Source organism: Eurosta solidaginis, chromosome 1, assembly GCF_040869045.1.
Source record: "Eurosta solidaginis isolate ZX-2024a chromosome 1, ASM4086904v1, whole genome shotgun sequence".
Taxonomy (NCBI): Eukaryota; Metazoa; Arthropoda; class Insecta; order Diptera; family Tephritidae; genus Eurosta; species Eurosta solidaginis.
In genome coordinates this window covers 71,956,283-71,970,962 of record NC_090319.1, presented here as the reverse complement: position 1 = coordinate 71,970,962, position 14,680 = coordinate 71,956,283, and the positions used below count along the sequence as shown (strand labels likewise).

The following is a 14,680-nucleotide window of genomic DNA, read 5'->3' as shown; positions in this document are numbered from 1 at the left end:
TGCAAAACGCACCGCTTCAGACATCGAACTATGAACGCAAAGCACACATCCACAAACTCGTCCAACGCGCGTCTCTGAAACAAAAACGCAACTCAACCGAACACAAAATCAGAAGTGAGAAATAACGTGCAATGCCATTGAACGACATAAACAAACTGAAAAACTGAACAGCAACACAAAGTGAACAACAGTCAAAGATCCGGCAGCAAAAGATGGAATGTCGAACAAAAAACAACAAACTGATAGACAACCAACACAAGAAATAAAGAAGGGGGTGGCTAAAAGAGGAATCACACATGTACGTAGCAACGGGCTCATTGCCAGCAATAGTAACGGGGTTGCCATATTAGGGGGGTCCCTTACATAGTTAATATATAGCAAACAAGGAGAAAAATTTTCAATTGTTGTTTTTGTTTTGGTAGCAATAATGACACTACTGACATGTTTTGGGAAGTGTTATCGATGTTGGTAGTCATTTGCCGGGTATAGATCCAACATCCACCTGAACCTGAGCCCGATTATAACGTGAACGATTTGATATGACCACCTCGCATCCACCAGATCATTAAATCTCATTCCTAGCCAAGGAACTTGGGTGACCAAAGCCTTCACTGATAAATATGTATCGGGGTAATTCGCTTACACAGCCACCGATTAACCGATTAATTGCAATCGGCCCCGGTTCTGAAGAAAGTTGCCAGTACTGAAATACAACAACCTGTTTCGCCCAACCCAGCATGGTCTTGCCTGATTTCGACAGAAATGCCTTCTTGTTCGGAGTGTCTTCATCACATTCTTAAATCTCGGACAGCCCATCATTAAATTCGAGCAGATTTCTCTTGTTGTTGTAGCGATAAGGTCGCTCCCCGAAGGCTTTGGGGGGTGTTATCGATGTGATGGTCCTTTGCCGGATACGGACCCCGTACGCTCCGGTAACGCAGCACCATTAAGGTGCTGGCCCGACGAACGATTTATATGGCCACATTAAACCTTCAGGCCATCCCTCCCTCCCCACCCCCAAGTGCCATGAGAAGCTTGGGGTCGCCAGAGCCTTGTGTTTTAATGAAACAGGATTCGCCGCGGATAGGTGAGGTTGACAATTGGGTTTGGAGAAGCTATATATTGCGCTGGCAACTTGAAGGGTTGCGCTACATAGCCCCTTGAATCTGGTATTTTAGTCGCCTCTTGCGACAGGCATACCTACCGCGGGTATATTCTGACCCCATAACCAGCGTCGTTACTTTTCCATTTTGAATCATCTTACTGTACCTAATCTCATTTGCAATAAACTCCTTGGAGATCAAAAACACACGGGCTTTACATAAGCCAGTTTGGCTTAAGATATTTATCGTACAGAAAGTCGATAGCTCATGTTCGTATTACAAATAATGTACTAATAGGTAGGTTGAACTCGTCGGTCCAGGAGGGCCTCACAAGACAGAATGAATCTATATCTTTGTTCAAAAGGGTAATTATTATTTTCCAATAGTAGATTATTTTTCCAAAATTTTTGTAAGATGGCATCACTATACTGTTAACTGACAGAGAAACACTGTAATGAATATTGGCAGAGTAAATAAGTATTATACATATGCATGTACATATATTTGTTTGTATGTAAATGCGCTTAAATGTTTTCTTTGAACGCCGCATAGAAACGAAATTAAAATTTTACGCACACGCGTACGTACTTCAAACAGCTGGTTTAATCACACCAACATAACCCTCGGATGTATAATGATATACCATATTGAGTATAAAAAGATTATCCTTACATACCTACCAGTATACCTGTAACTATGTAAGTAAGTATGTACATTAGGGGTGGTCTTATTTGGCACATAGTACATATTTGTATGGGTACAAGCATTTGTTAGGTCTTAGAGCAAGACACCGTTCCCGTGGCACCGTCGATTAGCCCTCGTAGTTGATTTTAAAGTAACTATGAAAGGTCCTTACGGATCGAACCGTTCAACGCGCATTTACGCGCACCCCAATGTACCTATGCTTAATCTTCTGGGTAGATAAACAAATAAGTGAATATGACAGCTGTAAAGTTACATTATTATACATAAGTATAAGTGTTCATTGGACCGTTCAAGAAAAAAATTTCGAACACAAGTTGGGTGTCACTATTTTCAATAGTTACACCCAGCTGTAATTGTACGTAGAGTAGAAATTACTTTAATCGCCTAATGATGTGATGTAAAGACATAAAGAAATCAACAAATTTATAAACATTCGTATGAAAAAATTTTAGGTATCGAAAGTATTACGATTATGTACGGATGTTTATCGGAATCCAGAGCTAATCCCTATTGTAAATTTTTTGGTATAGGTAAATAGTTTAGAAAATGAAAAACATGGAATAATTCATTAACGAACTCTGATAAACGGATGAAACTTGGGACGTGGGTTGATTTTGTGACAAATAAAAAAAAAATAGAATACAATTTTGATAAAGCAATATGGCATTGCCTCAATTTATGAAAATATCGTGCTGGAACTCAGCAGAAGTTTTGTTCTTGCTTTAAGTAAAACTAGTATCGCCTGTGGTCGAAATTCGACCAACTCTTATTTTTTTCAACTCAGTCTATGCATCCAGTGTTGGGGGTAGTGAAATAATGCGTTAATAGTTAAGCAGTGAGCGGAAATATAGCAAACTGGTCTAAATTACTTTAATTTTTCATTAAGACATTGTAATTTTTATTGTATTTTCTTAAATTTTCTACAAAATTTTCAAATGTAATTATAACCTTTTGGTATGGAGCTCCTTAAACAAAAATATAAAAAATATGTAAAATGAAATAAATTGACACAGAATTAAGGTGAAATTACTTGACATTAAATTGAAAAATAGGTTTTTCCACACCACCCGGGAAGTCCCCGTTGGGGCGCTACCGAAGTTAGTTTTGTGTGCTCGGTTCCCCAGTAGGCCTATATCTCCCATATACATACATATATCGCCCATTTACTTCAATAGTGTCATAATTCAAAAACACGAACTTTTAGTTGAAAACGAAGAAATGTGTTTAAGGAATTTAGCCTATTTCACGCCACCCGTTAGGTATGCAATTGGCGCTTTACCGAGTTTAATTTTGTATAAATACATATGTAGTATGTACATAAGTGTGGCACAAAACGAAAATTTCGAATAGAATAGACGATACCTTCATAAAAAATAAAAATATGAAAAAATTATCTAATGAGAAAGAAGGCAGAGTTTACTAAAAAAATTTAAATGAAAGAAAAAAAATAAAGTACTTAAAGTGCGAAAAAATTAAGTGATGTGAATAAACAGTTACATTAAAACCGCAATAAGTGCACTTGGACCTTTTTCCGGGTTTTAATGTTATCATTGTGGAAATATGAAGATTCTAATATTCCCATTGAGATCTATGTACGTAATTAATTTGTATTAAATTTGTAAACATTCATATTCATGAAATGGAGATGAATATATATGACCATACATATATACCATAAAATATCGTCTGTGAACGATATAATACTAAGATATAGCAAAGCAGAATAAATTAGAAAAAAAAAGAAAAAGAAACAAAAACATTGAAATTATTCACGCAAACATATTTACTAAAATAAAATTGATTTCATAGTTTTAAGCGACATAAACAAATTAGGGTTATGGGATCTAAGCATCCGATTAATGGGCATATAATCAAACAAAGTTAGCCTAATAATAAATATAGTGGGTAATATACTGCCTATGCAATATCTCGACCTAAAATCGAAAACGTTTTTGGGTCGTTTTTTTTTGTTTAATATACAACGTGAAATTTTCCGATTCAATCAAGTTGCATTTAAATAATAATAAACTATGTTGAAATAAAAGATAATATAATAAAATGAAATAAGAAATATCAAAATAAATTAGCATAAAAGACAATATAAAATTTTAGTGTAATATCTTTGTAGCAAATTTATTTATTTTTTGTTCACTATAAGACGTGCTATATCTAAAATGAGCATAAAATCTAGAAATGCAAAAAACATTTGGGTCAAATTTGCAATTAATTGTTATAAATAAATAAATTTAGTGAGTTTGAACAAAAGTTTACTCATTATTTCTGATTTATTTTTTTTTAAAGCACTTAAAATGAAACACAAAGAATCTGTTAAATAAAGACCTATGCTTTTACGTGTAAGTAAAATTTGTCCAAAAAAATAGGCCGGTTAAGTTATTACTTCTCTTTAAAGTTTTTTTGTGCGCTAACAATTATTTTAGAACAATTTTTTAAAAATTTTGGTACAAATCAATATAGGTAATTGGAAACAATGGGAAACAATATTTTATTTCAACAGAAAATGAGCGAGCAGTAGTTCTCTCACCGTTTGGCGTGTACAAATATATACATATGTAGAGATGAAACATTTGAGCAACGGAACAATTGAGAATTTGGAGCTATGTACTCAGGGGGGTTTGTGAACATAATGCGTCCTACAGATGGCAATTTCGATAGTTTCACAGATTTTCGAATTTACAAAAAACTTTTTCTATTAATTATAAACAAATAGAGTAATATTTGTTAACAAAAATAGGCCTATGTACTGCGGCTGATCAATACGAATCGATTCATATAACTTTTATATGATTTTACGTATGCTAAGTATGCGAAACAGCCTGTCAATTGATTGTATGGAAATTTTGTTAGCGTATTAATATATAGATACGTTGTGTAAATTGGTAAAATCAGTTTTACCAGCACGTTCACTTTAAGCTTTTTATTATACCTAGCTGCACTTAGGGTATTATAATTTTGATTGGCTAACGGTTGGTTGTACAGGTATAAAGGAATGGAGATAGATATATATCAAAATCATCAGTATCGAAAAAAATTTTTATTGAGCAATGTCCGTCCGTCCGTCTGTCCGTTAACACGATAAATTGAGTAAATATTCAGATATCTTCACCAAATTTGGTATACGAGCTTATCTGGAAACAGAATAGATTGGTATTGAAAATGAGCGAATTTGGATGATAACTACTTGTGATAAAATCAATTTTACAAATATTATTCATCATAATTAAAAAGTTGTTAAACCTATCGTAACAAAATTCGACAGAAAGGTTGCCTTTACTATAAGGAATACTTTGAAGAAAATTAAGAAATCGGTTAGGGCCACGCCCACTTTTATATAAAAGATATTTAAACGGGCCGTGAAAGAGTAAAATAAGCTATATCTTTGCAAAAAAGAGCTTGATATCAAATGGTATTTTATTTCCCACGTGGATTTATAACAGTAAATAGGAAAAAATTTCTAATTAAAAAAAATGGGCGTGGCACCGCCCTTTTTATGACTAAGCAATTTTCTTTGTTCCGGGAGCCATAACTCGAAGAAAAATTAGTTCAGAATAGAACCATATGTATATATATTATTGCGCAGCTTCGTAACACTCTTAAGCGCACAAAAGAAACAACAACAGCATAGACTACATTACCTGTTTTAATGTTTAGAGGTGCCTCATCGCGACCACAGCTTCTCCATACAAATCGTATAGGAAATTTTCAAGTTTTTTAAACAGTTTACCAGATCTCTCCCGACAAGATGGACATGCTTCTCTTCACGAGGAAGTACAAGCCACCTGCCTTCAGACTACCATTCTTAAACGGCCATCAACTAACCCTGTCATCGAGTACCAAGTATCTGGGACTAACAATTGACTGCAAGTTGAATTGGAAAGTGTGCATCGAAGAGCGGGTACGGAAGGCCTGCATCGCCTGCTATGCCTGCAAATCAATGTTTGGTAAGAAATGGGGACTCAAGCCGAGCATGGTACTTTGGATGTACGAGGCGGTGGTGCGACCGGTACTTACCTATGGTTCCATAGTCTGGTGGGAAGCTCTAAGTAAGAGCTACAATCTCACCAACCTGCAAAAAGTCCAGCGCACTGCGTGTATTGGTGCCATAGGGTCCGGACGCACTTGCCCCACAGTTGCTTTAGACCCCATTTTGCACCTGCTTCCGATCGACTTGCATATACTTTGTACATCGTCACAAACCGCACTGAGACTCAGGGAGTCTGGGTGTTGGAAGGATGCTCAGCAAGGGCATAGCCTAAAGAAACTTCTGGATGGTACATTTAGAGACAGATTACTGTTACAAACTGATATTTGAGTACGGTTGTAATACCGCCATTCCAAGCAGGAACGAGTGGAAGAGAAACCCGGGCAGGTCGACGACATCCAAATCTACACTGACGGCTTCAAGATGGAATCGGGAGTGGGGGCCGGAGTCTACTCTGAGTCCCTAGATCTGTCTGCATCATTCAGGCTCCCATCGCACTGCAGCGTGTTTCAAGCAGAAATAATCGCGATTTGGCAAGCCTGAAAAACACTTTAGGGCTTGAATGTAGCTGGTAAAGTTTGCATCCTATCGGATAGCCAAGCGGCGATAAAAGCACTTTCCTCGCCACACATTAACTCAAAATTAGTGTAGGCTTGTAAGCGACGCATATCCCAGTTATCCACCAATCTAGCACTATGCGTTATCTGGGTCCCGGGTCATAGGGGTATAGAGGGTAACGAGAAGACCGACGAGCTGGCACGCAGGGCTCATTGGAGATGAACGAGGAAATAACCAGTGTCGAAGTAGGCATACCCTTAGTAGTAACCAAGGGGAATATCCAAAGCTTCCACTTGAAGAAAGCACAAACAAACTGGAATAACATCACCACCTGTGCAATATCAAAATCCGTTTGGCCAAAATATGATGGAAAGAGGACGAGAAGTTTTCTGAACAAATCCAGCGCCAACACACGCAAACTGATAGCAGTCTGCATCGGTCATTGGGCAGTAGGTACGCATGCGGAAAAGATGGGCATTCCGTATAATGACTACTGCAGAAGCCGCAAAGATCCCAATACCAGGGAGACAGTAGAACACTTTATGTGTAAATGCCCGGCTCTAGCTAGAGCCCGACTAAGACTAAGAAAACCTCAAAGGTTTATCTGTGATAGCAGTCCCGAATATTCTTAATTTTATCAACAACTCTGGCTGGTTGTAATACATTGACCGTAACATTCCGTAGGTTTTTAGACGAGTTACATGGCATTTAATAGCTACTTGGGCGACTAGGGTCGCAGCCATTTCACCTACCTACCTTACCAGATCTCTAACCTTATTACCCAAACCTCTAGCTTTTCAAATTCTCTAGGAACTCCAACGATCTTCAAAAAAAGCTTCGAAAGATTGTTCGCTAAGTTTACTCGTTTAGTAGTTATTCGAAGACAAATTTCAACCTCAAGTTGATTCCCCATAGAACGTTTTTTGTAGTCGTGATGAGTTTTTCCCTTTCGGACTTTTTAATGGCTAGCGTTGCCTTATCTCCACTTAAGTGTTTCCCCACAAATCGTATGGAGAATCTCTTACCATTTGAGGTTGACATTTTTCCTCGTGAACCTACTAAAGAAGTCAAGTTTCGACCATTTTTTATAGACTCTTAAATGTCCTATAATAATTTGTATAGGTCTTCATTTGGGTACTCAAGCTTAGAACTCGGATACACTTTTCATAAAAAACTTCAAAATTTCCCATACGTATGGGAATGTTCCATGAGAAAGTGAACCTTGGTGCGAAGATAATATTTCTTGTAAATCTTTGTAACTATCTAAGCTAAGCGCGCAAAGGAGAGTTACAGCCATCTAGCGGCAATTATTGAAGATTCGCGGCAGTGGTTAATAACTCGCTACAAAACGAGTCCTGCTTAATAGCGGAGACAAGAACCTCGGCGCTACGGTGCTATCAACATCAAATACCTAAGTAGATTGTATATACTAAAATGGCACCATATTGGCGTGTTTTTTAAACTATATTTATATTATTTACATAACAGTACTAACTGAATGTAGATTGCCTCAGCCTATCTATTATAACTTCAAATCTCCAGTCGGTTTTATCAGAATGCTTCAACAAAAATGAAAGATCCATGAAAAGAAAGCTAGGATTTTTGCAGGCTATATTTTTGGCTGTCCTAAGCAATATTTTCACCATACCAAAAGGAAACAAAACATTTTTTTCTCACCCTAAGCAATCTCAGTTATGGTGCAAAATTTTTTTAAAATATTATAGGCGATTTTGAACTTTCATTGACGTCGTAGGTATAAATCTCAAACTAGCAAACTCCAATGTTTTTATTGAAAACTTATTCACAGCTGGGTATATAATATTCAGTTTAACTTTTTTTATACTCAGCTGAGCAGAGCTCACAGAGTATATTAATTTTGTTCGCATAACGGTACCCCGTTATTCATGTCCGTCCGTCCGTCCGTCTGTCCGTAAATATGATAACTTGAGTAAATTTTGAGGTATCTTGGTGAAATTTGGTATATAAGTTCCTGGGCACTCGTCTCAGATCGCTATTTAAAATGAACGAAATCGGACTATAACCACGCCCGGTTTTTCGATATCGAAAACTTCGAAAATCCGAAAACGTGCGATAATTCATTACCAAAGACGGATAAAGCGATGAAACTTGGTAGGTGGGTTGAGCTTATGACGCAGAATGGAAAATTAGCAAAATGTTGGAGAATGGGCGTGGCGCCGCCCACTTTTAAAAGAAGGTAATTTAAAAGTTTTGCAAGCTTTAATTTAGCAGCCGAGTATGTAATGTTCGGTTACTTCCGAACTTAGCCTTCCTTACTTGTTTGTAATTAAAATTATGTTATTATAGAAATCTGCTTTCATAAAACAAAAATCTTTTCCTGAAAAGGTCTATTGTGCACGTGAGTTGATGTCGAACAATATCGTTCATGTAGATCTAATACACGATTAACTCAAAAAACACGTTTCTCAAAAAGCGTGGAAAAACTGGTTGATGGTTAGCGTAAATGTAATGTTTAGTTTTTACTAAGGATGTTATCGTTTACTATTAGTACTAGCGCTAAACGTTTTATACAAACTACGCTAAATGACTTAAGCAACGCGATGGTGTGCACGATTTCCAAACTCAACAATTAAGACTTAGCCCTTTTTACTTATAGTGGGCGTAAAATTGAATGCAGGTAAAGATTTATATGTAAATCCGCTCTGTCTGTCGCTCAACCAGTTTTCAAAATAATTTAACTCTTTTGATTGCTCTCTTGCATTGAGCCAAACAACCGTCTAATAGTCAGCAAACAAGTAGATCGGTTGGCGTAGCAGAACGTGTAAAAAGTAATTACTGTGATTTTATATGTATGTGTACCAGTTGGACTTGATTTGTTAATGTTAAAATTTGCATACAAAACCAAAGTTCAACAAATTTCAATATTTTTATCTGCAATGGTATGGATATAGTAAATGCATATATAAGATTGTTGATGTTGCAACATCAAAATTTTAGAAATAAGGTTTTTCAATTAGAAGAAAATTTTTCTAAGCGGGGTCGCCCCTCGGCAGTCTTTGGCAAGCGCTCCGGGTGTATTTCTGCCATGAAAAGCTCTCAGTGAAAACTCATCTGCCTTGCAGATGCCGTTCGGAGTCGGCATAAAACATGTAGGTCCCGTCCGGCCAATTTGTATGGAAAAGCAAGAGGAGCACGACGCAAATTGGAAGAGAAGCTCGGCCTTAGATCTCTTCGGAGGTTATCGCGCCTTGCATTTATATAAGATTGCTTGAAAACCACTTGCTAATAGTTTCAAAAGATCTCATGCTGCTGCCCAGCCATATTGTACATCTATTTCCTAAAATGGCTCCACAACGAAGCCGGTAAGAGCGAGCGCTCATGTATCTGATGAAACTTTCTGACCAATCAGTCTCTCATCATTTATCCGAAAGACGTTGGATTGTCATTGATCTGTAAGTTAGGGACTCGATTCCTAGGTGTAACCATAGGCAACGCAGCAAGCTATTTTCAAGGGCAATAGAAGGGAAGTTGCTATTCTCTCAACTGTATGTAGAGCGAATAGAGGGCTCCCAAGAACATAAAGAATTTACTCTGGCCGCCTTTGTAAAAATTGAAGATAAGGCTCTAGTTGATTTAATTAACATCTTTAGTACAACAGAATTTTCGCAGCTGAGTGGGACAACAATCCAAAGAAGAGTGACCACTTGAAGGTGCATTGCCTGCTCTACCATGGGTTGTAGTAGCAAAGGGGCTACTGGTGGACTAACGAAGTCAGTGACTACCAAATGGTTGCTAACGGAAAATGTAACTAATTGTTTTCACAAAGTGATATAGCATCCTAACTACCAGATGTCTCCCAGTTGGGGGAATACAGCTAGTACTTTCTGACAGGGTTAAATATCTAAGACTTATACTGGTAGGCCTCCATTGCCTTGCACTGCTGTAGGAAGCAATCGACATGATCTGAAGTCTCTGGCCAAGGATCCTGTAACCAATTTTTTTTCTGGTAAAATACACTACCAGCCATGTACCACTTAAATGATGGACAGCGCTGAATCGTATTAACGGCATTCAGAAATCAACGACAACTCGGCCTTGAAGTTACTACTAAATAAACACAAATCTAATGGTCTTTGCGGGCCACGCAGCTACAGCGCGGACTTTCATGGAGCTTCGTAATATAGGATATGAGCTCTTTGAATTCGGATACTCCAGCCGTCATACCAACTTCGGAGATATCTCAGACGGGCCTATTGTGTGCCTTCATTCCCTTGAGTGAGAAATGAGAGAGCATTTGAACGGAGCACTGCACCTGCTAACTGAATCACTGATTGGTCTTAGTTGGGAAGGGAGGTCGGTGATGGAGTGTTTTCTTAGGAAGTCAATATTTGTCGACAATTCAAGCTGTCCGACCAATATACCGTCTTCCAAGCGGAATTTCCACAAATTAAGGAAATATCCTGTTATCAAGTAGTTCTTCAGTTAAAGTATTGAACATCTAGACGGTAGCTTGGCAGTAATTAAAGCCCTGAGCTCGACTGTGTTGGAGATGGTAGTCTGGGAGTACCCAATCTCGCTTATGATTGCCTGGAATTATTTTAAAATTAAAATTATATGTGCTACGGGGCAAAGTGATATCGCTGGCCCTAATGCGTACAATTGGACCGAACAAGTTGTTGGGAACTTTGAATATCAGGCATTTTCGAAACTCTAGCTGCGTCAAATAGTCGTTCTCTAAGTAGTTATAGCTAACTTCAAAGTAGTTTTAAGCTTTGTCAGATTGGAGCTTCATGTAATCGAAGTACGCTGCAAAATCCCGTTTCCCTTTCCCTATCTGCACAACTTAAGAAATCCAGTGTCACGTCAAGTACAGTACGGCCATATCCGTTTTTCAGAGAACGGTCTCTAATCTAACCTACTCAAAAATAGCTTTCAAACAAAACATTTTAAAGGAGAAAACAATATATGTCTTGGTAAGAACGTATCTTCTCGGCTTTATAATGTTGCCTTAGTTTAAAAAGCTCCATTCACACCAGTTCCTATTTAAAAGTTTTGAATGGCTAATGGGCACTAAAGAATGAACATTACGAGCCTATGTCGGTCCTGATATAGATAACGTACTCTATACCGAGATAATGTCGTTTAAGAGCAACCACTCCACGCAATGAAAGATTGCCAATATGCCCTTGGCATTCAAGCTCATATAGCAAACGGTAAGGGGGCGGTTATAAGGTGAAGACCAAGATGGACGTGTAACCTCACATTCGTAGACAGGACGTCACTGGGTGGTGTACTGCACCGTTTCTCCGGTTGTTTGTTATAGAGACTGTCATCATAGGGGTCATTCTCTCAGTCCAGAACTCGTCCGATTTTAGTTCCCGTAGCACTATTATCATGGAAATTAATTAACATGCTGAAAAAAGTTGTATATGCCGTCGGTTTGGAGATCACATTGGTGATTAGAATATATCATACAGAGGTCTGAGTATCGCGAGCAGCATGCCTCTAATTGACAGTTTCCCATACGCAGCGCAGATCATTAAAAGCGCTTCCATACATCTTCTACCCCATTTCGACATTCTAAGTCAAACTCTAATATGAATTACTTATAAAACATGATCTTTGTTCATCGAAAGACGAAATTGGACTCAGAGAAACTGTTTATAAGGTCGTTTACTCCAGAGCACGGTAGACTTAGCTTTTAGGTGACTCACTTCAGGGATTTTTTAAGAATATAATTCTAGCCCAACATCTAAATTTTTGTTGAATTCCATACAGTGAATTAATTTTGTTCATAGATACCATACAGGGAAATCAATAACTAACGTCTACATTAGAACTGCAGTTAAGAATCCGTTCGTAACTGTATTCCGTTAAGTTCTAAGCAATAGATTGGTCAGGTTTGCCGGGTAGTTTGAAATTTGTAGCTGATTTAGAACCAAACGAGCTAGCGCTGGAATGGTAAGAGCTAACATAAAAATAGCGATGGGTAAAACTGGTTCCGTACTACAAAGTTTATCTCCAAAACATATTGAATATGAGAAGACGAAAATTCGATCCAATTTGTTTTAAAAACGCCCTATCTGAGTTTAAATTCAATATATTTTGACACTAGTTGGGGTGTTTATGAAAAAAGATCTGATGTCGGGCATACTTCAACCGAATTCCGAAATAAGGCGTTTTCGAAACAAATACTGAAATACGGCATTTTCTGAGATGAGGAGTTTTTGAAACGGCAGCAGAAGTAGGGTGATATTCCATGCAGCATTCGATGGATGTTCTAAGTGTACTATAGGCATATGTTCCCTACAGGGTCTGCGCATCGTAGTAAATGAATAAAGGCACGTGCATGAAGTGTGCCCATATTGTGACTAATTTATTTAATTCAGTTACTGCAGATAAACAATAGTAGGAAATGACTAGTATTTAGCTGATTCACCGAGCTATGAGTTTTAAACTTAAAGGAATCTTGAATGCACATTAGGGTGGTTTTATTTAAATACAACAAAAGATTTTTTCCAGTCTTACGACTTGAAATGGTAATATCTCATTTTACACGGTTTAGGGGAGCCTTCATAGAGTAAAATGAATACGGACCCCTATACAGCACGACTTGGCAATTTGGAATCGGGATCAAAACTTATGTGTCATATTGCCCAGTATAGCATTTGAGGTTTATATACAAACATATTAAGGGAGTCCAGGATTTTGTGCAAATGGTCTAGCATAATTGCATTACAAACTTCCATATCTTTTAGAGTACATTAACAAAATACACAGCCTTCCTAAGTTATTGCAAAAACGCAACAACAACAAGTAAGGAAGGCTAAGTTCGGGTGTAACCGAACATTACATACTCAGCTGCCAAATTACAGCTTGCAAAACTTTTAAATTACCTTCTTTTAAAAATGCGCGGTGCCACGCCCTTGTCAAACATTTTACTAATTTTCTATTCTGGGTCATAGGGTCAACCCACCTACCAAATTTCATCGCTTTATCCATCTTTGGTAATGAATTATCGCACTTTTTCGGTTTTTCGAAAAAGTGGGCGTGGCTATAGTCCGATTTGGTTCATTTTAAATTAGCGATCGGAGATGAGTGCCCAGAAACTTACATACCAAATTTCATTAAGATACCTCAAAATTTACTCAAGTTATCGTGTTTACGGAAAGACGGACGGACATGGCTAAATGAATTTCTTTTTTCGCCCAGATCATTTTGATATATAGAAGTCTATATCTATCTCGATAAGTTTATGCCGTTACGGCGTACCGTTATGCGAACAAAATTAATATACTCTGTGAGCTCTGCTCAGCTGAATATAAAAACAATAGTTTATTTCTTCAATATTGAATAGCAAATGAAGACTTGTACAACATTGTACCACCAGTACTATTCTGTGGTATAACATTTGTACCAGCAGTTCTCAACGTACAAATAATAATAAAAATTTCTCATATTGATGGATAATCATTTATTGGAAAAAATAAAAGTTTTACAAAATAGTATATTACTTTCAAGAAAAATGTTTAAAAATAAATTTCGAAAATTTTTTATGTATCTAATTTATTCTTGAGTATGATATTTTGCGAAGCACATCTTGCAAAGTGACATTGCTGTCAAATTTGTTTTGTTCTGGTTTGTGTTTTGCCCTGCGAACACTTTGCGCAACGTCTTCGAGTCTCAATAGGAATTGGTAAATGCAAGGATACGCTGCCCAACTTCCTTTTTTCGTTGAGATAAACCGCTTGGTGATTGGGATCCGCATAACGCTGCAGTTTTAATACCTTTAATACCTGATATTAATGACCAGTTGTGCTGACCCTGAAGGAGGACACATTTCTTTCTTTCATATTTTTCGTTTGTTGGTGGTAAATTTTTTCTATTTTTCTTTAATTGTACTAACTAAAGCTTTAACCATACGTTAGCCTAAAGTTCCATTGTATTGATTTTGTTCTCTTCCGTTGTATATATTGAAATCGTATATGTATCCCGTCTAAGAGTCACATCGCAGCCACATTTTTGTTCCACATTTTACTGATTTGAGTGGCATATATTGTTTTAAGGATGATTTTCCTTAAAACTTTGCCACTGATTCATCTCTTCTCTGCCTAACCTTATCCTGCAGGTATTTTTGAAATGACTTTTTAAGTACTCCCAAACATCATCGATGTAATAACTTTTACTGCAATCAGTTGGTTTCTGAGAAAATGCAAAATATAATTTTGATGCCAAAAATTTATAGCGGTCACGAGATGTTTTGACCAATAATGTTTTAAAGTCGAAAGCTTGTTATAAGACATAACGAACATAGAGCCCAGCATAATTTGTATCA

At 37.3% G+C, this 14,680-nt stretch overlaps 1 protein-coding gene across 20 annotated transcripts in view; it reads right to left on the bottom strand.

Annotated features, from left to right (window-relative positions):
* Positions 1-14,680, bottom strand: part of LOC137234767 (organic cation transporter protein) — a 174,090-nt gene that overhangs the window by 40,839 nt on the left and 118,571 nt on the right. Inside the window, exon 1 of one of the 20 annotated variants that reach the window (XM_067758232.1) lies at positions 13-157. The exons of 18 other annotated variants lie outside the window; for them this stretch is intronic. The gene's annotated coding sequence lies outside the window, so the exon portion shown is untranslated. Of the gene's footprint in view, positions 1-12; positions 158-14,680 lie in introns of those variants that run through there. One more of the 20 variants, XM_067758233.1, reaches the window with a different exon arrangement.